Source organism: Camelina sativa, chromosome 17, assembly GCF_000633955.1.
Source record: "Camelina sativa cultivar DH55 chromosome 17, Cs, whole genome shotgun sequence".
Taxonomy (NCBI): domain Eukaryota; kingdom Viridiplantae; phylum Streptophyta; class Magnoliopsida; order Brassicales; family Brassicaceae; genus Camelina; species Camelina sativa.
Window position 1 is genome coordinate 23,607,412 of NC_025701.1, and position 27,316 is coordinate 23,634,727.

At 40.8% G+C, this 27,316-nt stretch overlaps 1 long non-coding RNA gene and 1 pseudogene across 2 annotated transcripts; one reads left to right on the forward strand and one right to left on the reverse strand.

Annotated features, from left to right (window-relative positions):
* On the reverse strand, window positions 908–2,148 carry LOC104757894. Of its 2 annotated transcripts, none has more exons than XR_002036214.1 (5): window positions 2,044–2,148; window positions 1,905–1,960; window positions 1,490–1,543; window positions 1,321–1,399; window positions 908–1,273 (listed from the first exon to the last, which is right to left on the reverse strand). It is a non-coding gene; the product is annotated as an uncharacterized LOC104757894 (long non-coding RNA). The 2 variants fall into 2 exon arrangements; XR_762561.2 differs by having other exon boundaries at window positions 908–1,291; window positions 1,378–1,399; window positions 2,044–2,147.
* The window catches only part of LOC104759756, a 26,526-nt pseudogene continuing 4,239 nt past the window's right edge, over window positions 5,030–27,316 (forward strand).

A 27,316-nucleotide genomic window follows, 5' to 3' on the forward strand; every position in this document is an offset into this window, starting at 1 on the left:
TAACTACGATGGGTCGTATTGTGGATACATCCATTTTGCTCCCTCCAAACAAAATATATGATAGTTTAGAAGAGCAAGCGAAGGAAAGTAGTGTCCATGGCAGGAGATGTTTGGTGACTGATGTCCTGCAAAGTTGTTGTCCAGTCTGGGATTGAGCAACGCTGAAGGAGGGGTTCACTCAGTGATGACCATATAGAAAACGAATACGGACAAGCGAAAAAAAGATGATCTCTAGTCTCATTTTTTCTCCACAAAGCGGACAAGACTATAGCCGTCCCCAAAGTCGCATGCGTTGGTCAGTAGATAGCCGATCACGGATCGCAATCCAAGCAATAAAAGAAAACTGTTGCACTGCTTGAGGGAACCAAACAAGACGTGACCAAGATACTCTCAGCAATGGTTCACGAATCTGCTCTTAGGTACATTTACACTACAAGAAAACAGCCGCAAACCGACGGTCATATCTGTCGGAAACCCGTTGGGAACGACCCATACTGACGGAAAAGAAACAGCATCAGTCCGTCGGGACTAGAGCGTCGGAAAAATAAAATCTGTCGGGAATCCGTTAGCCTTTCCAACAGATTTCCGACGGTTTTATTATTCCCGACAGATTACCAACGACTGTTGTTCCCAACGACATGGCGACTGCTAATGTAGCTGTCGAGAACCCGTCAGATAACTTCCCGATGGATTTCCCAACGGATAAATTTCCGACAGATTTCCAACAACTTTACCGATGGTAATCCGACAATTAATACGATCAATTTCTCTGTTTTTCTCTGTTTTTACCGACAAAATCCCGACGGATATAATGTTCTATATTGATTAGGTAATACGATCAATTTATCTTTTTCCCCTGTTTTTACCAACTTTTATGGTTTCTTTTTCTTTCCACAACAACTACTAATTAGGTAATAAGAACTTGAATTCATAAATTTAGAAATCCAAAATACAATATACACAAACATCCAAAAAAGAAAATGCAATATACACAAATCAAAAAGAAATAGAAAATGAAACTTAAATATTGTGAAAACTAAGAACTTGAATTGTCGGAGAACTTTGATCTCATCTCTGCCATGAACGACGCAAGCTCCTCATCTCTCTGCTTGTTCCTCTCATTCTATTTTTCCATCATCTTCTCAAGAGCTTCAATACGGTCATATTTCTCTTGGAGGGCTCGAACAAGTTCAGGATCACGATCATATAGTATCAAAGAATCTGATAAAGAACGGAGTCTTTTTGCAACTTTCCCTAATCCAAAGATTCGACCCTTGGTTTGTGTAGTTTCCTGAAATTTAGAACAATTAGAACCCATACCTGTAAATCCTTTTGTGATAGCGTTAGTAACCCAGACAGTTTTTTCCTTAACATTACCTTTATCTTTTCCTCGATATACCTGTGTAAAAAAACTGAAAAAGTAAGTACGTTTGCTTGATCTAGGAGACTAGAACCCACAAAGAAATTAGCGTCAATCTCAAGTACTCACAAGAACAGACAGATTTTGATGAGGTTGTATGCCAGACAAAACAATACTCATCGCCTGAAATATACAGATGCATCAGAGTGGGAAGCAGGACAATCTAAGCTGGTATTGTTCATGGCAACACATGTAACAAAAGCATGATTCAAAGAAAGAAACAAAGACTTGACCGAAGATGGATGAAATACAAAACCAAAGAAAATAAGAACCTCCATGGTTGTATTACTGATTATAGCAAAAGAATCGTTAATGACAACATCTCCATCAACAAGAGATGGTACAGTACCCAATGGATTGATCTTCTTGAAATCTTGAGGATCATAATTTTCTCAAAATCAAAGAACCCTAATTTTCTCAAATCAAAGAACACTAATTTCTAAATCCTTAAACAAAAATTGATTCAGAAATATGATCAAACTACCATGGGAAAGAGATTGGGTGGAGCGGTTTCTTCCATAACGATATGCTTCGTAGTCCCTTTGAAGAAAAAGAAATATTACAGTTATACAAAAATACAAAAACTCAATAAAACATCAACTAAATACCCATATAAATCGTACCAACTGAATCAGTGAGGAAGAAGAAGTGAGTCGGCTAGGGTGAGAAGATGAAAAGTTAGGGGTTTGTTTTTTTGGTTAACCAAAATTAATTAAACGAATTATTCCTGCAATATCCAAAAAATTTGGGCCAATACTTCGCGGGTAAATTTTGCATCTTATCCAACAGAATCCTGACGGAAATTATTTTTTAATTTTTCACTATAACCGACGGTTTCCTGACGGATCTATGAAATTTTTTCAAAAAACATCATATATAGGGTGAAAAATATATTTCCTACTCAATTACCATTACAATAAGTATACTACATAGCTTGCAAATCTGTTTTGTTAAAAAAAACTATAAAAAAAAATAATTTTAAATTTTAATTATTCACAACATTCAAACTCTTAAGTAACATTATAAGTGTATATAGAAAATCTTATGATGAAATCATGTTAAATTTTGAAAATTTAATTTTATAGTAGTATAATAGACCAAAATTGATTGTAAGTGTTTTAAGACTTAAGAAATAGTGTTTGTGAATGTGTTAAGTTATAAAGTTTCATATTTCAATACCCTATACCCTAAACCTATCGAAAATCTGTTGGTAATCTATTGAAAATGCCCCAATGACTTTCCGATGTTTTCCCGACGGAGTATAAAAGCACGTGTTAAATGCAGTAAAATTTATAAACTTGATAAAACTCGTAAGACTGTCGGGGATCCGTTGAGATTTCCCAACAGATTATCAACGGAATTATCATTTTTTCAATTTTTTTATCTACAATCTTTATAATTTATTTTCTATATTATTGTCAACGGAAGACCGATGGATCACCGACAATTTTCAAACGATTTTAAAAACGGTAACATATGCGCAGCGGAAAAACGACCGAGTTCCGACGAGATCTTCTAACAGACGTTTTCTGTCAGGATTCCGTTGGGATATGGTCCATAATTCCCAACGGACTAACTTCCGTCGGTAATGCCTGACGGATTACCAACGGATAACGACGGTTCAAATCTTGTCGAAAATCCGTCAGAAAGAGCCGACGGGATTTTGTCCGTCAGGAATTTTGTCGGATATCGCCTTGTTTTATTTTAGGGTTAGATGAGAAATTGGCCCTATACTCATCTTGCTTCACTTCAAAATAGAAATTTAAGACGGTAAACACTTTTTCTTATTGTTAGAATTAATAAAAATGTTTTTAATTATATAAATGAATTTTTGTTTTTTTATTAGAAATGGTAACTCAACTTGCCATATCATATAACTCACGAAAATTTCATGATTATGAATTATGTTTTTATTTCACAGTTTTAGTTTTAAAACGAAGATAACTCAAAAATGTAAGTCAATAGCTCAACAAACTCAAACTCATACTCAAGCTGTTAAAATCAAATCATGATTAGTGACATTTTTCAATCATGTTTATAATTTAATTTTAACTCATACTAACTCATGTTACCAATCAGATGTCATACATCATAATTAGCAAACCAAATTTTAAGATCGAAAATATATTTTTTCGTCGAAAATAGATTTTTATATTGATGAATGAATAAAATCAAGATACAGTTGGTTCACAAGCCAAGGTGGTGGAGAAAAACAGCCACTAAACAAAATAGAAGAGTTACAGCCATGTCTAGCTATGAAATGCGCTACATTATTACAGCTACGCTTTGCAAATACAAATTGGGAATAATTAAACTTGAAGGCCCAGAAACATATATCTTGAATGATCGTAACATCTGTTTGTTGATAGTATAATACTTACGTACAACGGTACAAATATAATACTATAATAGTAACCTTTTTATTTAATAATCAACAATATTTTTTTAAAAAATCACTACGTAGTACGTACCCGATTAATTAGTATCTACTGTCTACATCTAGTTGATGTTAAACATAAACCAAACTCATACAAGTCATTCATTTATTATTACCCTATTATTATATGTAAACTAGATGAGGACCTGCTCGATATGCGGGTTTAAAGTTTTATAAATTATATTAAAATTTGTTGTATGTTATTTATAAATTTTATTTTTGTTATAAAACAATGATTTATATCTATATACAAATTTTTTTATGTAAGTTACCATTAAAAATATATTTTTTTACACCTAAATATACTCTATGTTACAAATATATTTTCACACCTAGAAAATATATGTATGAACACATTATGCCAACTATTTTACTTTTACTTCTGCATAGTTTTTTAATTACTAAAATTGTTAAAAACATTTCGAATAAAAAATATATTACATAATATACTAATCAATGATGTATCATCACAATAGTGTATGACCACTACGGAGAAAACCTCGGTTCTGCCCTAATCTCTTATGCAGAGAACCTTGCGTCCAACATCCTCCATCATGGAGAAAACCTTGGCTCTGCCGTCCTCACCTGGAGAGATAAACCTTACGCCAAACCTCCTCCACCTTCCTCCCTTGGGGAGATAACCTTGTGTCCAACCTTTTACACCCTAGAGAGAACCTCGGCTCTGCCCTCCTCATGTGTGAAGAGAACATGTTCACGTATTATTGTTATCTCAAAATAGCTTGCTCCGAAAACCAATAAAAGTAAAAACCTTTTCTAACGTGACAAAATTTTTTTGATAGTAACTAATGTTAAATTTCCCAATGTATTCGAGGAAGTGTCTTTGACACACCATGATGTAGCCTCTATCTCTGTAACGCCTCAACCGCCACTTTGCTTAGTGGGCCCTATATCTATTTCTGGCTCGTGGACCCACTCATATTTGATGGCCGGTTTGTTACGTCTGGGAGGCTTTAAAAACTTGTTTACCGATCCTACAAATCAACAAATGATCTTTTCCTGTGTTTTTTCCTCACTCGTACAGTTCCGATAATCACTTCCAGGAAGGTAACCCATCATGAAATTTTCTCAGGACCCTGGACCAAAAAAATAAGTGCATTTTGGTGACAAATCCGTTTTCTGGATTTTTTTTCAAAAATAGTAACACCGTCACAATGTCGTTAACGGACGTAACAGAGACAAGGAGAAATTGAAAAAAAAAAATAGTTAGTATATTTTTTGTCAAATAAAAAATAGTTTGCGTATTTTTCTGATTTTTCTGACAACGAAAAAAGTTCATGTGTTTTTCTAGCAAATATTAAATAGTTGGTTTTTTTTTTGGGAATTTTCCCTTATCTTAATATATTTATGCCATCTTTTACTTCTATTTATTGTTTTTTTTAATTCCTACTATGTTTGGCTTCTAATATGTCTTTCATGTCTTCTATTTCTCCTGTTTTTGTCCTTCAGATAAGTTATCTTGTCATGTTCGCCTATATATCACTCACACTTGGGGATGAACCTTGCTTAAATTCCTTTTACATTACGTCAAAGGTTTGGTAATGATTAACGGTTAGAATTATCTGAATCATAGTGTTACTCTGAACTTAATGAGGTTTCAAACCCCAAAGGATTTTCTTATACTTTATTCTGAAATGTAACCTTTTTAATTTCAGGTTTTGCTTGGTCTATCTGGTGTTGTTCTTGTCATGCTTTCTGTCATTGGCTCTGTAGGATTTTTGAGTGCTGCTGGGATGAAATCGACCCTAATCACAATGGAAGTCATACCTTTTCTTGTTTTAGCTGTACGTCATATCTGATACTAATATTGCTTGCAACTTAAATATGTAACTGATGTTGTTGCCGATGATGTGTCTGTATTTTATATGATTTTAACCATAGTTTTCATACCTCTTTTGAGTCTTTTGTTAGGTCCAAATGTACTTTTAGAGTCTTTTTAGTCTTTTGTGAGTCTGTACAGATTCTAGGCTACTTTGGAAGGAAACTGAGTATTTTGGGGATGAAAGCATGCGTTTGGAGCTAAATTGGTTGAAGACTGATCGGATTGGCAAACAGATGGAGCAATCGCAGAAAAAGCATCCGAGATCGGCTGATCCACATTTGGGATCGACCAGTCTCGTACCAGAAGCAACTTTTCTTTTTATGTTTTAAACTGACTTTTAGGGTTTTATTTTACTATTTAAGCACGATGCTCGACCTCTAGAAAAACAATTCTTATTCTACGCAGCTTTTGAGTACTTATAAGCTTTGGGAGAAGATCTCTTATCCTTTCTAACCCTTTGGAGAAGAATTCTGAACCCTTTTATTTCTCTTTGCAATTCGATTATGATTTCTTCATCTTTGATTTGCTGTTCTTTTACTTCCATGTTTGAGTAGTTTTACTATTGGGTTTTGGGTTTCAAAGGGGGATTTACGATTATCTAAACTTAGGTTGTTAGATTTGGGATAGATCTATTTGTTATTCACCTATTGTTGTTCTTAATGCTTAAGCTAGATTGATCACCTAGATTAAGATCTTAGGTTTAATTCATCGTGGCACCGAAAGTGTTGTTGAGTTACTTGAAAGAAACATAGGTGAGCAAGGTGGACCTTAGCCAACAGAAGTTGAAGTTGAGGCACCTTGTGAACAAATCAAACTTGAACTTTAATGCTTGCTTGTTTATCTAGATTCAAACGGAAGTTTAGGGTCTAGTTATTTCTTTGCAAAGTTAGCTAATGCTGCGGAAGTAGGTTAGCTTTATAATTGTGATTTGAGTTCAAGAACGGTTCCTAATGCATTCCAATCTATCATCTAAATTTGTGATTGTAAACCCCTAACTGAATCCCTTCGCCCAATACCTTTCCTTGATTTTGAAACTCTCATTTATTTTCTTTTCCTGATCGGTTACTTGAAACACAATCTTTCTTATTGCCTTACTATATTCGATCTATACAATCTCATCGTGCATCGCTTCGTCTCTGTGGATTCGACCCTAAAGTGCTACGACGACACCACTAGATCGTGGTTGAGTGTACTTTGGGTTTTAATTGACTTTTGATCAATTTGGCGCCGTTGTCGGGGACCAAAACACTGCCTTTAAAATTTTAGATTCACGTTTAGTCTAAGGTTTATTTTATTTTAGTTTACTAACTAGTTCTTGCAACCCTATTCCTCTGTTTCAGGTTTATGCATACAGGGAGCAACAAGACAGCTGACTTGCGTATACTAGGAAACAGGGTGTTAGCACAGCTTGAACGCGAAAACCGGAAAGCAAAAGCCCAGGCCAACCCTATGGCTGACGGAGAAGAGACATGGATTCAAAAACCCAACCCTCAGTTGGGTATCGTCCAACAAAAGCAGAGGCAGAACCAGCAAGAGCAAGCTGCACCGAATCCGCCAGCAAGGCAAGCCACCTTGAGGGATGAAGATGCTTAAAACAGGCTGTTTGCAAATCGATCTGCGATTCAACCACCCGCTCCTGCGAGGCAATACTATGATAAGCATAATTTAATCAATCTGGTTCAGAATCGTGTGTTCCATGGGTTGCCATCGGAGAGTCCTCTAGATCACATCGAGGCTTTTGAAAGACTGACAAGTACGACGAGGTCCAATGGTGTCCCCTACGACTACCTCATTCTGACGTTGTTCCAGTTCTCTTTGGCGGATAAGGCGCTGAGATGGCTGAATCTTCTGGATTCTGGATCGCTCACCACTTGGGCACAATGCAGAGCAACTTTCCTGAATCACTTCTACACCAAATCACGCTCAGCCAAAGTGCGAAGCAAAATCAATACATTCTCTCAAGGTGGCATGGAGACATTTTGCGAAGCATGGGAGAGGTTCAAGGAATATATGAGAGTCTGTCCCCACCACGTTTACACCTAAGAGAACCTGATGAACATCTTCTATGGGGGTATCGAACAGAAGTACCAGATGGCACTAGATACAGCTAGCAAAGGAGATTTCTCCACCAACACCACGAATGAGGCCAATGCACTAATAGAAAATCTTGCGGCAAGCAATAGCAATCACGGCACAGATTATGATCGTACGGTGAGGGTCAATGCTGTCGAGACTGATGCCATCAAGGATCTCACAGCCAAGGCGAATCTCCTACTGAAAATAGATCACCAAAACGTTAACGTATGCGAGGAACAGGCCGGGGGATATGCAGATTTCGGAGGTGAGACATACCTCGAGGGTACGGAGGAGATGAACTACATAGGAGGACAAGGAAATTTTCAGAATCGAGGCTTTAACCAGAGCTTTAGGAATCATCCTAATCTGTTCCTATAGAAGCAACAATGTTGAGAACCCGCAGGATCAGGTCTATCCACCGCGACCTCAGCAGAGCAATTTCGCACAAGGCTTCCAGAATAATGGAACATGTTTTGGAGGATCGAATTTCCAGCAGAAACCTCAACTCAACAACTTCTCACAAGGGTACTAAGCACCACCACCGCAAGCCGCAGCCCCGTAGTAAAGAAAATTAGAACAAATGAAGCATGCTTTGATGGAGAATCAAAAGAAAAACGCCACTAAGGTGAATGTCAAGATCGATAGCATGTATTCAGAGCTGAATTTAAGGATAAAATTGTTAACGATTTTATCGCACAGCTCATTCAGCTCTGAATACATGCTATCGATAGCCACATGCGAGTGTTGGAAAACCAAGTGGCACAGTCTGCAGCGAGAGTTAAAGCACCACCAGGGACACTTCCAGGGAAAAACGAGGCTAATCCAAAAGAATTCCTAAACATCATTACCCTTCGAAGCGGCAGGGAACAGAAAGAACCACAACAGAAAGATGGGACTGACCGATCTAATAACAAGACTGGCCAATCCTCGACAAGAGAGCAGAAAAGCAACTCTGATGAAGCTCCTAACGAAGCTACTGATGGCATTGAAATCTCTGGTACAGTTACTGAGGGAGGACAACCCTGCGAACCTCAATCGCAATATGTGCCCAAGCTTCCCTTTCCCACTTGACGTAAGACCAAGATACAAGAGCGAGAGTATGCAAAGCTAAAATCAGTGGTAGGAGAGCTTCAAGTCAGACTCCCTTCATTGAAGCAGTCCGGATGGTTCCATCTCTCAAGAAGTATATGAAGGAGATCCTCACCGATAAGCTCAGTTTGGAGAAAGGAGTAATGTATCTCACACAATAATGCAGTTCAATGCTCCTAAATCGGATGCGAGAAAAATGTGGAGATCCAAGACCATTTACTCTGCCTTGCACAATACAGGATCTCAAGTTCAAAAATTGCCTTTGCAACTTAGGGGCAAGAGTGAGCCTGATGCCTCTCAGCGTTGCAATGCGACTTGGTCTGTACACTTTGAAGCCAACCCAAGTCACCTTAGTCCTTGCTGATCGCTCTACCCGCCGTCCAGAAGGAGTAATTGGGAACTGCTACATACCAACTGACTTCATTGTTTTGAAACTGGACAAGGAATCCCAAGAATCCATTCTACTTGGAAGACCCTTCTTGGCCACGGCTGGTGCAATGATAAACGTCCGAGAGGGAAAAATTGATTTTCACATGGATGATTTGGTTTTGAGATTCAACCTGGAGAAAGTGGCTAAGAAACCCACAATCGATGGCCAAACCCTCTGGATTGACACCATAGGAGAAATAGCTGATGAGATCTATGAAGAAGTATGTTCGAGTGATCACCTGGCCGTAGCATTGACTAAGGAGAAACCAGAGTTGGGATACTTGTATGAAGAGACTGTGAGGATGGCAGAAACACACGATGCTGCAGCAAATTCAGAATGCGAAGTCCTTTTTGTCAATATGCAAACTGGACTGATCGATCCGGCTCTCTCTGCAGAAATCACAAACAAATGCAGTGGAACAGCTATTCCTATTTCTGGATCGGTCGATAATGAACTCTGTTATGAGGCTTCGGACAACCAGGGGGACTGGAGCGAACTCAAGGCTCCAAAATTGGATTTAGAGCCACTCCCAGTAATTATTAACTCTAACCTGAATAATGTTGAGACCACACTCTTGCTCTGCGAGTTGAGAAAATTCAGGAAGGCTTTGGGCTATTCCTTGGATGACATTTCAGGTATCTCACCGGAGTTATACTCTCACCGCATCCACCTTGAAGATCCTTCGAAATCTTCTATAGAACACCAACGAAGGCTGAATCCAAACCTCAAGGAAGTGGTGAAGAAGGAGATCCTTAAACTATTGGGAGCTGGAGTTATTTTCCCCATCTCTGACAGCACTTGGGTGAGTCCAGTCCACGTTGTGCCAAAGAAAGGAGAAGTGACAGTAGTTGCAAATGAAAAGAACAAGTTGATCCCCACCAGGACGGTAACTGGGCATCGAATGTGCATCGACTACCGCAAGCTGAATGCAGCCACCAGGAAGAATCACTTCCCCCTTCCATTCATTGACCAAATGCTTGAACGCTTAGTAAATCATCCCTATTACTGCTTCTTGGATGGTTATTCTGGTTTCTTTCAGATTCCGATTCACCCGGATGACCAGAAGAAAACTACTTTCACTTGCCCTTATGGCACATTTGCTTACTGACGGATGCCTTTTGGGTTATGCAATGCCCCAGCCACTTTCCAGCGTTGCATGATGTCAATTTTCTCTGACCTGATAGAGGATATTATGGAGGTATTTATGGATGATTTTTCGGTTTATGGCTCATCTTTCTCCTCATGTTTGTCTAACCTGTGCAAAGTTCTCCAACGTTGTGTGGACAAACACCTTGTTTTGATTTAGGAAAAATGCCATTTCATGGTCTCCAATGGGATTGTCCTTGGTCATCGAATTTCTGAGAAGGGGATAGACGTAAGGCCAAGGTCGAGGTGATGTCCAGTCTGCAACCGCCTAAAACGGTAAAGGATATACGCAGTTTCCTCGGTCACGCTGGCTTCCATCGACGGTTCATTAAGGATTTCTCCAAAATCGCTAGACCACTCACCCAGCTGTTATGCAAAGATATCTCCTTTGAGTTTAATGCAGAGTGCTTGGAGGCTTTCCTCACAATCAAACAGGCTCTGATATCAGCTCCAGTAGTTTAGCCACCCGATTGGAACCTGCCATTCGAAGTTATGTGCAACGCAAGCGATTTTGCTGTTGGAGCAGTTTTGGGACAGCACAAGGATGGTAAGTTACATGTCGTCTATTATGCAAGTAGGACACTCGATGGAGCTCAGACCAAATATGCCACGATAGAGAAAGAACTCCTCGCAATAGTCTTTGCGTTTCAGAAGTTCATATCCTACTTGGTCGGCTATAAGGTAATTGTCCACACTGACCACGCCCCCCTGCGCTATTTACTCACAAAGAAGGATGCTAAACCACGGCTGCTACGATGGATTCTCCTCCTGCAAGAATTCGACCTTGAGATAAAGGACAAGAAAGGAGTGGATAATGGAGTCGCAGATCATCTTTCTAGGCTGAGGATCGATGTTGAGATCCCTATCAATGACCGGCTTCCTGAGGAGAATGTCTATGTAGCTGCAGCATATGAGGAATGTTTCAAAGATAAAGCTGATGCTAAGGTCCTCCAGCAGATCAGCGATGACTCCTCATGGTATGCTGACATCGCAAATTATTTGTGTGCTGGAGAGGAACCCCCCAACTTTACTGGTTATGCGAAGAAGAAGTTTTTGCGGGATGTGCAGCGTTACTTCTGGGATGAGCCGTATCTTTACAAGCATTGTGCTGATGACCTTTACAGAAGGTGTGTTCCAGAATCAGAAGTCTCGGGAATTCTTTTTTGACTGTCATGGATCCAACTACGCAGGCCACTTCGCTACGTTCAAAACTGCGACCAAAGTACTTGAAGCAGGCCTCTTGTGGCCCACTCTGTTCCGTGATGCAAATGATCTTGTCTCCTGATGTGATTCTTGCTAGCGACGAGGGAAAATAAGCAAATGGAATGAGATGCTATAAAATCTTATCTTGGAAATCGAAGTGTTTGACTGTTGGGGAATCGCATTTCATGGGACCTTTCCCACCTTCCTATGCCAACCTCTACATACTTGTGGCCATCGACTATGTTTCCAAATGGGTAGAAGCATTGGCGAGTCCCACCAACGATTCGAAGGTCGTTCTTAAAATGTTCAAACACATAATTTTCCCACGGTTCGGTGTCCCGCAGGTGGTGATTAGCATGGTGGAACTCATTTTATAAATAAACTCTTCGAGAATCTTCTAAAGAAGCTTGGAGTAACACACAAGGTCGCTACACCATATCACCCTCAAACTAGTGGGCAAGTTGAGATCACAAACCGTGAAATTAAAAGCATCTTGGAGAAAACAGTAAACTCAACAAGACTCAACAAGGAAGGATTGGTCTGCTAAACTCAATGATGTTTTATGGGCCTACCGGACCGCTTATAAGACACCTATTGGCACCACACCATTCAAGTTGGTCTACGGGATGTCCTGCCATCTACCTGTCGAGTTCGAGTACAACTCACTTTGGGCGACCAAGCAGATGAATTTCAATGTCAAGATCGCGGCCGAACGACGCCTGATTCAGCTGAATGAGCTTGATGAGATCCGCATGAATGCATATGAGAGCACCAAAATCTACAAGGAACACACTAAAGCAATGCATGACAAGAAGATTGTTCCTAAGAATTTTGCTGCTGATGACCTGGTTCTCCTCTTCCACTCTCGCTTGAAGATCTTTCCTGGCAAGCTACGCTCTCGCTGGTCTGGACCTTTCCGCATCAAAGAGGTTATGCCCTACGGAGCCGTCGTTCTATGGAACCATGATGGTAAGGAGTTCACTGTTTACGGTCAACGACTTAAGCCGTATCTCGCTGACCACGGTCCAACTGAGGAAGCTGCCATCTGTAACATCCGCGAACCAAGTTTTGTAGTTTTGGTGTGGGTGTCTATCGACACCCTTGGTGCATCGATCGACACCATGTGTTCCGGTTTGGTCGGGTTCGTTTTAATTGCTGTTTGGTTTGGTTTGGTTCAAGTAGAATCCCTAAATTGTATTTATAAGTGACTAAACGACAAATTAAGGGTTTTGGGAGAGTTTTGTTGTCGCCGTTGAGTGAGAAAAGAGAGAAAAAGGAGAGAAAACGTGTTCTGTGAGTTTCTGGGCTTGTTCTTGGTGTTTTGGAGAGATCTGTGGCTATAGAAGGGATAGCTGTTGCTGGGAACGAAGGAGAAGCTCCTGGAGGTGTTGTTTCCATCGATTTCTCAATCCAATCTTCCTGTATTTGAGGTGGGTGATTGACCATGGTTGATCTAAGCATGAGATCTCTTTTGTTTGGGTGTTTCTTTGTTGTTTGTGGTGTTTGCTTGCTTGGGGTTCGTTATTTTGTGATTAACAGAGATTTCCGAGGTGTTTGGGTGAGTTCGAGACGATTATGATGTGGATTGAAACAAAAGTTCGACGTTCGTGTTCGCGCATATCGTGTCTGCAGAAGAGGCATCGATCGACACCATGTAGCATCGGTCGACACCTTATTGTGAAGCATCGATCGACACCTTTCAGCATCGGTCGACACCGGGTCTTGTGGCATCGGTCGGCACCGATGTAGCATTGGTCGACACTAGTCTTATCTGAGACTTGTTTTCCTGGTTTGTTATATTGCTTGTGTTTTGTTTGCTTGCTTAAACATGAGGGTCTCATATGCTTGTGTGTATAACCTAGTAGATGGGAGGATGGCCTCACTGAGTATTTATGATAATACTTACGCATCTCAATTGTTGTTTGTGGTTTGCAGGTAAAGGCAAAGTGTGATCGCTGAATCAAAGGCGATGAGGAGGAGGATGTTCTAGAGGCTTGATTGATTGTGGTCTAGCTATTGTTAGGTTGCTAGTATTAAGTTGATAGAACATTGTAGGATGTTGGAACTTTGTTATTTCATTGTTGGTTTGGATTATTGCATTATTGGTTATTGGATTATTATTGTTGGAATTCTTATCGGATTAATGGAATTGTTTTTTTTGGTTATCCGCTGTTGTTGGTTGTTGCTAGGATGTTAGTGGGTATGGGACCACTAGTGAATTATATTATAAGATAAAAAAAAGAGAAGGGTTGTTTCACCATCCCTCTGATGGATCCTCAAGCTGCTTGAGCAGCAAGAAAAGTCAGGCTCGTGACTTTAAACAAGCGCTAATGGGAGGCAACCCAAGGGGGTTAGTTTTGTTTTCCACTATCTTTTCATGTTCTTTTAGGAATTTTTGTTTTGTTTGGTTTTCTTTTAGGAATTACCCGCTGGTTGAGGTGGAATTGAGTCTTCATGGGACATGTTCAAAACGCAGAAGATGTGAATTCTTTATACAAAGAGTGTTCCCCAGCCATTATGGATCGGTTAATCTGTTTCTCGATCAGCCGATCCCCATCACAAGTAAGTGAATTCGAGAGAAAAAGAGAAAATAAGAATGAAACTGGTTTATTCCGTTTATTGGACTTAAATTGAACCGGGTTAAACCAGATTCGTGTCTAACACCAGAATTTTAGACCTAATTTCATTCTCTTCTTCTTTCTTCCCTCTCGCCGACCCCGATTTACGCATCCATCTCTCTCTTTCTCGGTTATTTCTTTATTTTGTTGAGATTTGGATTCTATTTAATATGCCCACAGTTAGAATCGAAGCCGACTGAGGTAAGTTTTTCTCTTTCTCATTCTTGTGTTGGATTCTCGGCGATTTCACGGTTCAATTTTGGTCCTCCGTTATCTTTTTCCATCCTTCCTCCTACTTGAGTTGCGAATTGATGGGTTAAATAGTTAAAGGAGGTTTTGGAACTAGATTTAAGTTGTTGTGGCTTGAATTTAGAGATAGGCTTGTAACTTATGTTGGTTGACTAGGAGAATTTTTCAATTAATTTCGCTATCTCACAATGTCTAAAAGACGACGCAGTGGTAAGGAACATGCAAATTCTTCCGTCGTGCGACCAACTCGAATATGGAATGATGACGATGCTAAGTGGTTCAAATTGCTGGGTCAATGTAAGATGGAGCCGACTCGGTTTCCTGACCTAAAGCTTTTCGGGAGGATGGACATGCTTGCTGATTTCAATGAGTTGGTAAAGAACATGGGGTTTGGTTCTTTTGCAGAAAAGCTATGGGACTTACATGAGCAGCTTGCAAGAGAGTTTCTGGCCACTGTGAGGGTGGATATGCCTGCCGGTCCTGACATGTTGGCTGAACAATGTTCGATCAGTTTCTTTCTGCTGAATAAGCATTACACCATCTCTATGTTCGATCACTGTGACATTTTTGGTTTCCCTCGACACAAGCAATGCAAGATGGATAAGATCGAAATCAGGTCCGTTGTTTGGAACTTGATTGGAGCTGGGAACTATGTCTCATGCGGAGCCAGACAATCTCGCATTCGCAACCCAGTCCTTCGGATCGCTGCTAAATTACCATTTATGCTAGGGCTGAAACTAGCACATTGCAGCTACCTGAGTTATGGATGTTCTTTCATGGTCTTCGTTGGTTACTGCATCCTCCGACTTCTCCGGTCCACCATCAAACTCATGACGTTACGTTGGATTCTTGCTTTCTAAGGAGTTTGAGCAGATCCGCAAAGACATGGCCAAAGCAAAGAATAAGAGAATACTCATTGGTAGTTTGGTGACCCCCATCATCGAATATTGTGGCATTGCTTCATCCACTTCGATCCAAGAGAAGAAGCTCCTTGACTTCAAGTACATAATCACCAGTGAGATTCTTGTGCGTCAGAATTTTGTCTATAGATTTCAGGACAAGGCAGGTAACTTTCAGTACATGCGGATCCCTATGCTATCTTGCACTTCACTTCGCAAGACGGAGAACATTGCCTTTGAGCCTCCTGAATTAGCACTCTGCAACCTTGACGAGGTGGTTTGGATGGAGGAAGGTGGATATGCTACTCGCAAGCCCACACGTAGCACACAAGCAGGAGCCGCCGTGGAGTCCACACAGCCAGCTCGCCCCTTTCCACCATTTCCTCCTTTTGATGTGAGCCAATTCGCTGCTGACACACCTACACAAGCGCCTCAATCTGAGTTTGAAAGGTGGGTCTACGACACTGAGAGGAAGAACAACATGCTGCTCACTCGACTGGCTACTTGGCTCCAGGAGCTTGCTCCGTCCTGTTTTGCACCACCATCGTCGGGTCCCAGTGCCGCCAGTGACGACGAGGACGCAGCTACTGAGCCTCTCTTTTCTGACCATTCCGCGACCCCCTCGCCTACTCGCTAGTCTGCTGCTTCACCACAGGTTATCCTTTTTCTTTTTCTAGGATTTTTCTATTTCCCTTTTTTGTTGTCGGAGGTCCTTTTTCTTGGCTTTTCTTTCACACCGGGACGGTGTGAAGTAAGTCCGGGGGAGGGATGTCTCCAGGTTACTAATGTCGTTTTCTTTAGTTGTTTTCTTTTGGGTTTTCATTTATTTTGAGTCATTTTATCGAGACTAAAAAAAAAATTGGGAAACTATGATCAATTTTAGGAATTTCTGCTTTGATCTAACACTCTTATGATTACTTTTGTACCTCTGATTTGGAATGAAACTTGGAATGAACATGAGCAGTCTCAACATGCCCCAAAAGACATTCGACAAGGAGAACAGTAAGTTGAACACTAAGTTGTCTCTAGCTTTGACAAGACTTAACCGGATTTAACTTCTTACCTTGGGGCTTGGTATACATCGGACAAGACTCCTCCCTTCAAGCCTCATGAGACATGCATCTCCTTGCAAAGTATGCTTCCCCTCTCTCTTCCCTTCAGTACTCAGTAAAAAAAAAAAAGAGGATATAGGTAATAAAGAAGTGAACCGAGGGTTGTGCGTAAACCCGTGCATCCTTCGAAACTCATGGAAACCTGTCCGCAAGATAAGAGCAAAGGATTGATAAAAAAAATAAAATGATACCCTAGAAAATTAGGGAGAAATCAATCCTTTGGAAGTGAGAAAAGAGAGAGGAAAGGGAGCATACGAAGGAGGTCTTGGGCGATAAAAGGTTGAAGGAGTCAAAAAGTTCAATGATCGATACTCCCATGGTAAGACCGCACCTTTTTATTAATCTGATGTAGAGAGACAATGATGGGGAGATTGAAGGTTCTCTAAGGCTGTGGAGTTCAGAGTAGGGAGTGTTGATCCTAATCATGGGCAGAGTACAAAAAGTAGTTCTTCATTTGATGTGATGAAGAGTGCAAAGAAGAAGTTCCCAAGAATATGTGAGTTTCCACTTTCAAACATTTTCTTTGTTCTTGAGTTTTTGTCTGTTCTTGCTTGAGGACAAGCAAAGATTCAAGTCCGGGGGAATTGATGTGTCTGTATTTTATAGGATTTTAACCATAGTTTTTATACTTCTTTTGAGTCTTTTGTTAGGTCCAAGTGTGCTTTTAGAGTCTTTTTAGTCTTTTGTGAGTCTGTACAGGTTCTAGGCTACTTTGGAAGGAAACTGAGTGTTTTGGGGATGAAAGCATGCGTTTGGAGCTAAATTGGTTGAAGACTGATCGGATTGGCAAGCAGATGGAGCAACCGCAGAAAAAGCATCCGAGATCCGCTGATCCACATTTGGGATCGACCAGTCCCGTACCCGAAGCAACTTTTCTTTTTATGTTTTAAACCGACTTTTAGGGTTTTATTTGACTATTTAAGCACGAGGCTCGACCTCTAGAAAAACAATTCTTATTCTACGCAGCTTTTGAGTACTTGTAAGCTTTGGGAGAAGATCTCTTATCCTTTCTAACCTTTTTGAGAAGAATTCTGAACCCTTTTATTTCTCTTTGCAATTCGATTATGATTTCTTCATCTTTGATTTGCTTTTCTTTTACTTCCATGTCTGAGTAGTTTTACTATTGGGTTTTGGGTTTCAAAGGGGGATTTATGATTATCTAAACTTAGGTTGTTAGATTTGGGATAGATCTATTTGTTCTTCACCTTTTGTTGTTCTTAATGCTTAAGCTAGATTGATCACCTAGATTAAGATCTTAGGTTTAATTCATCGTGGCTCCGAAAGTGTTGTTGAGTTACTTGAAAGAAACATAGGTGAGCAAGGTGGACCTTAGCCAACGGAAGTTGAAGTTGAGGCACCTTGTGAACAAATCAAACTTGAACTTTAATGCTTGCTTGTTTATCTAGATTCAAACGGAAGTTTAGGGTCTAGTTATTTCTTTGCAAAGTTAGCTAATGCTGCGGAAGTAGGTTAGCTTTATAATTGTGATTTGAGTTCAAGAACGGTTCCTAATGCATTCCAATCTATCATCTAAATTTGTGATTAAACCCCTAACTGATTCCCTTCGCCCAATACCTTTCCTTGATTTCGAAACTCATATTTATTTTCTGTTCTTGATCGGTTACTTGAAACACAATCTTTCTTATTACATTAGCTATATTCGATCTATACAATTTCATAGTGCATCGCTTGGTCTCTGTGGATCCGATCCTAAAGTGCTACGACGACACCACTAGATCGTGGTTGAGTGTACTTTGGGTTTTAATTGACCTTTGATCAGCCGACGATCTACATCTTGTTCTTATTTTTTTCCTTACTTCTACATGAAATATTTATTGACAGATCGGTGTTGATAATATGTGTAACTGGTTCATGCTGTCAAGAGACAAGAGCAAGAGCTCCCTTTGGAAAGACGAATAAGCAATGCCCTTATGGAAGTTGGATCATCGATTACTCTTGCAAGTTTAGTTGAGATTTTAGCTTTTCCTGTTGGTGCTTTTATTAAAATGCCAGATGTTCGAGTGTTCTCCATGTTTGCTGGTCAGTAAAAACTTTTCAGTATTTCAGTTCGAATACTTTGATTACCTTCGGACTTTTTAACGATTCTATGCTTCATGCTTGCAGCATTGGCTGTCCTTTTGGACTTTCTTCTCCAGGTTACTGCTTTTGTTGCTTTGATAGTTTTTGAATTCCAACGGACAGAGAATAAGAGGGTTGATTACTTCCCATGTATCAAGACATCACAATCATCAGATAGTGCTGACAAAGGTAATCACTTTTGGGTTTTGATATATCAAATTTTGTGAAATTAAAGTTTCATTGTAGTTGCCTGGGATCACTCTCAGGGATTGGTCAGAGAAAAGCTTGCCTTTTGACTCGATATATGAAGGTACTTCATTAATCAACTCATACCACCTAGTACACCATTGGAGATTTGGTTTATGTTCTACATAATTGAGATTGCCCTTGAAAAGATAACATTTTACGTTATCCTTGCATGTATTTTACTCTAGGCAATTTTTCAATCTATTTATTTTGAATTTTTTATGCTTCATTCTACACTTTCAGGAAATTCATGCACCCATCCTCAGCCATTGGGCAGTCAAAATATTGGTTATTGCCTTCTTCTTTGGCTTAGCAATGGCTGGAATTGTAAGTTGATACATTTTCTGACCCGTAAGAGAAATGTTGTATCCTTCATTTAGCTGTTGAAATTATCTTCTTTTATTAATCATGTTCATGGATTTTGTAGGCATTGTCCACTCGGATTGAGCCTGGTTTGGAGCAACAAATTGTTCTCCCTCAGGATTCATATCTTCAGGTTTCTATTGAACTTTAATAATTTAAAGTATCAAACCTAGGTTATCTTACAAGTGCCCCTCAATTCCTATTAGGGTTACTTCAACAATATTTCTACATTATATTCGTATCGGTCCACCTTTATACTTTGTTCTGAAAAATAATAACTACAGGTATCTCACGTTCTGTTTCTCGTAGCTGTAAGTGTTTAGCTGATATAATTTGGTCCAACTTATGATTAAAACTCAATTTGCCTCATGTCTCAGCTCAGAATCAAGACAGACAAATCAACTTTGTTCCATTAACAAGTGTGATCCCAACTCTCTTTTAAATGAGGTATATAGCTTGTCTGCATTTATTTAATTTGAAAAACTTGAGATAAATGTGATTGTGTGAAAAATGGATAGTGAGACTTTCTTTGGTAAGTTAAGTCTGTAAATAACCTGGAATTGTCTTTAGTACCTACTGAAATTTGTTATTACTAACATTCTTAATGTGTTCCACAAGTCAATGTGGAAAAGAAATAAATAGTTTTATATGTCCTCACAAGATTTTAAGACATGGCACTATTAATATTTACAACTTCTCTAGCTGTTGGCATTAGTTGTGTTTCAGTAATCGAGTAAGCACATATTTACCGAAGTATCTGTTCTTATTCTATACGAGTATCTAACTTTCATTCTTGTCCATAGATTGCAAGGGCTTTTTTGACTCCATAACTAAGCTACATAGCTAAGCCAGCTGCTTCATGGCTTGATGACTTTCTTGTGTGGTTATCTCCTGAGGCATTTGGTTGTTGTCGAAAGTTTACAAATGGTACCTTTTGCCCCCATGATGACCAGGTAGGTATATGTTTTGATTTCACTGCCAAGGCTTAGAGTCAATATATATTTAGTTCTAGTGGTCCCATATGCAACACACATAAATGAACTGATATACAGAAGAAAAGTAACCTCAATTATTGTAAGCGTTCTCATTGGTTATGAATTGGACTAATCATTTCATTGTGTTAAAAATTCACATGGGCATCCCCACTCATAAGCTAGCTTTTAACTGGACTTGGTGTAGGGCCTAGTATGGGATAGGCTCTTATCACATTCTTACAATATTGGAAAACTTATTCAAAAGTAGCACATTGTGATTATTCAAAACGTATAAAATATCATACTTATTTATAAGGTCCAAAATATTATGGTTAAACTGTGTCGAGCAATTTATAAATTACTAAAGGCTAATGTTCTCGTACTTTTGTTGCATTTCTAGCCTCCTTAGTTGCCCTCCTGATCAAGGCAGCTGTGGCCTAAGTGAAGTATGCAAAGATTGTACCACGGTAATTTATTCAATTAATTCGATTAGTGGGGATGTGTTTGACATCTCTAATGATGACTTGCATAATTTTTTTCTTTTCTGGTTGTCCAGTGCTTCCGTCATGCAGATTTAAGTAGTTGACCGCCCATCCACAACCCAGTTCAAAGAGAAACTATAAGAGTCAATACATATTTATACTAGGTTTAAGTTATATCTTAGTATAAATATGTAAACCCTTTCATTCAATAACAACACATTCTATTCTCTACATGGTATAAGAGCAGTACGCTCCTTAACCTAAACCTAAACACAAACAAAAAAAAAAAAATTTCGGCCGCTGCCATGGCCACCACACCCGAGACCTCAAACACCTCTGATTCCGTCACCATCAACCCAAACAACCAAACTCTTCTTAGCCTCAACATGGCTAACATAACGAAATTGACACCAACCACTTACGTCATTTAGAAACTCCAAGTTCATGCTTTTGTCGATGGTCATGGACTTGCTGGTTATCTCGATGGCTCCACTGAAATCCCGCCGGCTACAGTCACCGTCGGTGATGTTGTTTCTCCAAATCCGGCTCTTCTACACTGGCAGCGTCAAGACAAGCTACTTTACAGTGCTCTCCTCGGATCCGTCACTCCCACCGTCCAGTCTCCGCTTTCCCGGACCACTACTTCGGCTGAGATCTGGACCACTCTTGCTGATACCTACGCTAAACCAAGCAGGGGTCATGCATGCCAGTTGAGGGATAAGTTGAAACCTATTGTTAAAGGAACCAAAAAAATTGATGAGTACTTACATAGCCTTACGACTCGTTTTGATGCTCTCGCCAATCTGGGTAGTCCCATGGAGCATGATGACCAGATTGAGCAGATCCTTGATGGTCTCCCCCGACGAGTATAGTCCCATTGTTGATCAGGTGGCTGCATGTGATACATCTCCTACCATCGCCTACGTTCATGAACGTTTGCTCAATCATGAAGCTAAGCTACTCCAAGGCTACTCCACCGACGTTTCCTTTTACGGCAAATGTTGCTACCAATCGTCCTCATCACCAGTCTCGTGGTGGACACCACAACACTAACACCAACAAGCGGTTCCTTCTCACATATCTCCTTTGGCTCCAACTACGGGGGTGTGTCTCACAGTCAGTTCTACCAGCCGCTGTCCACCAATGAACCTCGAGGTTACAAAGGTCGGGGCCAAATTTGTTACACACAAGGCCATAGTGCAAGGTGGTGTCCGCAGTTTCTGTCTCGCGCTACCTCCTCTCCGCAAAACAGTCCTTTCCGTCCATGGCAACCCCGCGCTAATGCTGCTATTGGATCTCCTTATGATCCAAACTCGTGGATACTTGATAGTGGTGCTACGCACCACATGACGTCGGACTTGGCAAACCTCTCTGTTCACGAACCGTACACCGGTGGGGAAGATGTTGTTGTTGCTAATGGCTCTCCGTTAGCCATTTCTCATACTGGTTCCAAACTTCTTCCCTCTCGCTCACGTGATATTCTTTTGAATAAAATCTTGTATGTCCCTGACATTCATAAGAACTTGATTTCTGTATACCGACTATGCAATGCTAATGGTGTCTCTGTTGCATTTTATCCTGCCTTCTTTAAGGTGAAGTGTAACGCCCCCGAACCGTCCTATGACCACGAAGGCCATCGAACAGCCACGAGACGCTACGATAGGAACTGCACCGAAGCGATCCGGTCGTTGGACGGAAGCTGCAGACTTCCCGACCGGTTTTCCTCAGTACAATTCCACCCGCAACCGAGGCTACTTAGGCTTTATAACCCTTGTGGCCTGGAGCGTTGTGTTAGCCCGGACTAGGCCAAGTATCATTTGCAGCTTGCCATGTTTTCCCTGAAAACCGTATATATTACTTTAATAAAATATTTCATCGAAAATAAATCATCAAAGCAATATATAAGATAGTTGGGTAATTTTAACATAACCGTTTATGAAAATATAGGGTTTTACAAAGGACACAAGAAAACCCTATCCGGTACCCTAACGTTTGCTCCGACTCTAGACTCACTTAGGCTTCCCTGCAAGCCCACAAAAAATAAAAACATGAGTAATCTAAGATTACTCAGTGAGCCTGGGTACCCCTTTCACCTACACGGGATTCGACTTTCCCCAACCCAACTACCCGGCAAGCAAAGAAAACAAGCACCACAAACGGTAAGCAAGTGATCAAAGCAACGCAGCCGGAAACACTAGCGGAAGCAAATTAAACCACAACAAGCGATAGAAGTTAGATCATTACAACTCGACTCGATGATCTAGACTCGCTATAACCACCAAATAACGCCCAAGGCGCACCTTAAACTCAAAATTCACACACGACTCGCAAGGACGACCAGAATAAACAAGGAACACTTGAAATATCCTAGGCTCCTTCTCCATTTAACTGAACAAGACATCTAGAATACAACAAGGATCGCTTGAAATACTCTAGACTCTTTTCACCTAAGGGCCCTCGAAATTCTGTTCCGTTCCCCAACACTTCTCCATGTCGAGACACAAAAGGTCACCAACACGAGCCCACAAACATGCTACATCGTCATGTAGCGGTCACGCTAGTAGCTAGCTTGCCGTGACAGTGTCCCGCGCGAGTGTTCATCGGGAATTCATGCGTGACATCCTTAGTTGGAACAGAAGATCGACACACTTATTCTAGCTAAGACTCAAGAAACAAATTCAAGAGACTCGCTAAAATACCAACAACGTCTCAAGCTAGAAAATCAAGCATAAACACGCAAGAAACTTCGAGCAAGAGAATCAACCTTAATCATCAAGTAACAAGAATAGAAATTCAAGTAACCGATGATTTATCTACATGCATGCAGCCAAATTAATCCACTTAAGCAATGCATGCAACATGTTTCATCATGCATGCAATCCAATTGATTTAAACCATTTAACTCCTTCTTATCCCAATTACGCATGCAAGCTCACTCGATTTAACCATTTAAATCCCTTAAATCCAATTTATGCATGCAATCAACCTCGACCAATATTTTGCAATAAAATGCAAAATATTTACTAATTTACTCTTGCATGAAACCGACTTTTAAGCAAGAATTTATACTCGCAAAACCCTCTAGGTCCGATCATGCATGCAACCCTTAAACCACATTTTTAAGTGTTTCGTTTCACTTAAAATTTCACCCAAATTCTTCTTTACCAAATATCGAGTGAGTCCAATTTATTCACCATGCAAATTATCTCATCTACGCATGCATGCACCAAATTTTAAGCCGCAACTACATGCAGCTACTCTAAATACTTACCACAGACTCACCTCTTAACGCGTCGATGTTTACCGGATCTCACGGCACCACTCGATCAGACACTCCGCTTCTTCTTCGCGTCGATCAGCCTCCCGCTTCTTCGACCGCAACCACCGCAACCAACTTTTTTTCTCGGCTCATTCTTGACCAAAAACCGCGTCTAGCTCTCGACCATCTTCGATCACTATTACCGGTTTTTCTCGACAATTCTTCGACACAAACTCTGTCTACTCTCGACGAACTCTTCGGTAGAGCTCTCGACAAAGTGATAATTCTCGTCGATCACCCTCTCGTCTTTCTTCGGCGATCTCTCTCTCGCAATAACCTTCTCTCCTCGATTTCCTCTCGACACAGTGTCGAAAAGTTCTCTCTCTCGACCTCTCTCTCGACTTCTATCTTGATCTTTCTTGATTTTTAAGTGAAAGAAGAGAGCTTAAGACTTAAGAGAAATTTGAGAAATGAGGAAAATGAAATAGTGAAGCCTCACACCCTCTATTTATATGCTCGAACTCTTCCTCTTCTCCCTTAGTGCTTCTTGACAAGTGTCTTCCTCATGGCTTGCATGTTTAGCGTGATTAACACCCCCAATCGTTAGTCGCCATTAATCCCACTAACTCCACTCTATTAGTGCATGTAAATCTTTTTATTAGTGCATGCGATTGCATGTAATCCGATTGGCCAGATTTTTGAGAAAAATAAAAATTTTATTTTTTTCGGCCAACTCATCTCTCGATCGAGGTTTCTCGGCATTCCTCGTCTCTCGTGCGACGTTCCTCGGTAAAACCTATCTTTCGGTCAACGTTTCTCGACAAAAACCCGTCTCTCGGCATTATTTGGTCTCACCCGGACGTCCCTCTCGGCATTTTCCAGACCGTATCGGTTCTCCCGATAGTTCTCGGACAAACTTTTCTTGGTGTCTTGGATATTGTCGGTCTCTCGATATTTCTTCGAGAATTTTTCTCGACTCCTCGGATAATTTTCTCGACCATTCCCGGTCTTCTCGATTTTCTTTGGTCATCTTGATCTCTTCCCGGACATTACCCGAACATCCCTTGGACGTCTCGGTATTCTTCATCGGTACTTACCCGACTTTCCCGCGGATGCTGTTTTCGCATAAACCATTAATTTTTGATCAGTTTTAAGGCCTCGATCTCACCTCCGGTCACTCCAATCTTGGCTCGGTCATTCCCCGACTCACGAATATTTTCTCGGACTTCTTCTAGTCATTCTTCTTCGTTTAACATCTTCTTTCTTTTGAAGTCTTTCCCGAGTCATTTCCTTGAAATTTTATTTTGGGATTTTTACCCTTGGTGAGGGTCATTACATGAAGGATCTCAGTACGGGGGTTTTACTTCTTCAGGGCCGCACAAAGGATGAACTGTATGAGTGGCCAGTTTCGCCGCACCAAATGACTGCCTTGTCTACCTACACTAGTTCAAAAGCTCCTCTTTCAGTGTGGCATTCCCGTCTTGGCCATCCGTCTTCTTCTGTTTTAAACACTATGCTTTCTAATTTTAAAATTTCTGTTTTGGGTTCTCAAAATTTTTTATCTTGCTCAGACTGTTCTCTTAATAAAAGTCATAAGCTTCCTTTTTCCCAAAACACTATTCAAACTGCATGACCACTTGAATGCTTATACTCGGATGTCTGAACGTCTCCTGTTCTCTCTGTTGATAATTTTAAGTATTACCTGCTCATCGTCGATCACTTCAGACGTTATACTTGGCTATATCCACTTAAACGCAAGTCTGATGTCAAAGAAGTTTTTGTTGCATTTAAATCGTTGATGGAGAATCGATTTCAACAAAAAATTGGAACCTTGTTTTCTGATAATGGAGGTGAATTTGTTGGCTTACGTAGTTTTCTACTTACTCATGGCATCTCTCACTTAACGTCTCCACCACATACGCCAGAGCACAACGACATTGTTGAGCGCAAACATCGCCATGTTGTGGAGACAGGCCTTACTCTCTTGTCTACTGCCTCGATTCCAACTTCGTACTGGCCATATGCTTTCACCACTGCCATCTATCTCATCAATCGTCTCTCTACGCCGGTTCTTGGCCAGCGCTCTCCGTTTCAGATGTTGTTTCAAACTTTGCCAAACATTGACAATCTTAAAGTTTTTGGCTGTCGTTGCTTCCCTTGGTTGAAGCCATACACGACACAAAAGCTTCAGAGTCGATCCCTCTTGTGTGTGTTTCTCGGCTACTCCCTAACACAGAGTGCTTATCACTGCCTTCATGTTCCTTCTGGCCGGATTTATACTTCCCAGCATGTCACGTTTGATGAGACAGTGTTTCCGTTTGCCAAACCTACACCGCCACCATCTTCTCTTCCCGTTGTTGCTTCGGTTCCGCCTCTACACTCACTGGTCACTCCGGTTCCTTGCACTTCATCCTCGCCCTCGTCCTCTAGTGGAACCCCTGACATCATCCTTCACCCGGAACCGCCGTCCCCACCGTTACGCTCATCTCCGCCGTCACCTCAGGTATCTTCTTCGCCTCACTTATCTCCTCTCTCTCTCACGACTGAGCCTACTGCTCCACTAAATCGGCCACAAAACCAGGCCTAACAAACAACAACTTCGAATAAGCCCACTGCTCACACTCAAAATGAATCAAACCCCACGATTCAGCCATAACCTTCTTCCAACAACTCTGCCCCTCCTGAGCAACATCGCTCTACGTCTATCACTCCCCACCAACCTCAACCACAACAACCACAAATACCTCAACCCGTTGAACCACCACAAAATGCAAACTCGAGCCAAAAATGATATCACCAAACCGAAAAACAAATTGAATCTACATGTTAGAGGTCCGCATCAATACAGGGAACCCCGTACCGTGGCTCAAGCCTTAAAGGATGATCGGTGGCGACCGTCCATGTCTGATGAGTACAACGCTCAGATGGCTAATCACTCTTGGTATTTGGTTCCTCCACATCCTTCCCAAAATGTTATCGGTTCAAGCTGGGTTTTCACAACAAAATACCATCCTAATGGTGAGCTCAATCGCTATAAGTCACGCCTTGTTGCAAAGGGGTATCATCAACGCCATGGGGTCGATTATGCTGACACCTTTAGTCCGTTCATTAAAACGACGACGATACACTTGGTTCTCGATGTTGTTGTTGCTCACTCATGGCCGGTAAAACAAGTAGACGTAAACAATGCTTTCTTGCAGGGTGAGTTGACTGAGGAGGTCTACATGGAACAGCCCCAAGGCTTTGTTGATCCTACTCTCACAGAATATGTTTGTCGATTACGCAAGCCCATTTACGGTCTTAAACAACCTCCTCGCGCTTGGTATATGTCTCTCAAACAACACCTACTCCAGTCCGGTTTCACCAACTCTCTTGCTGACACGTCCTTGTTCAT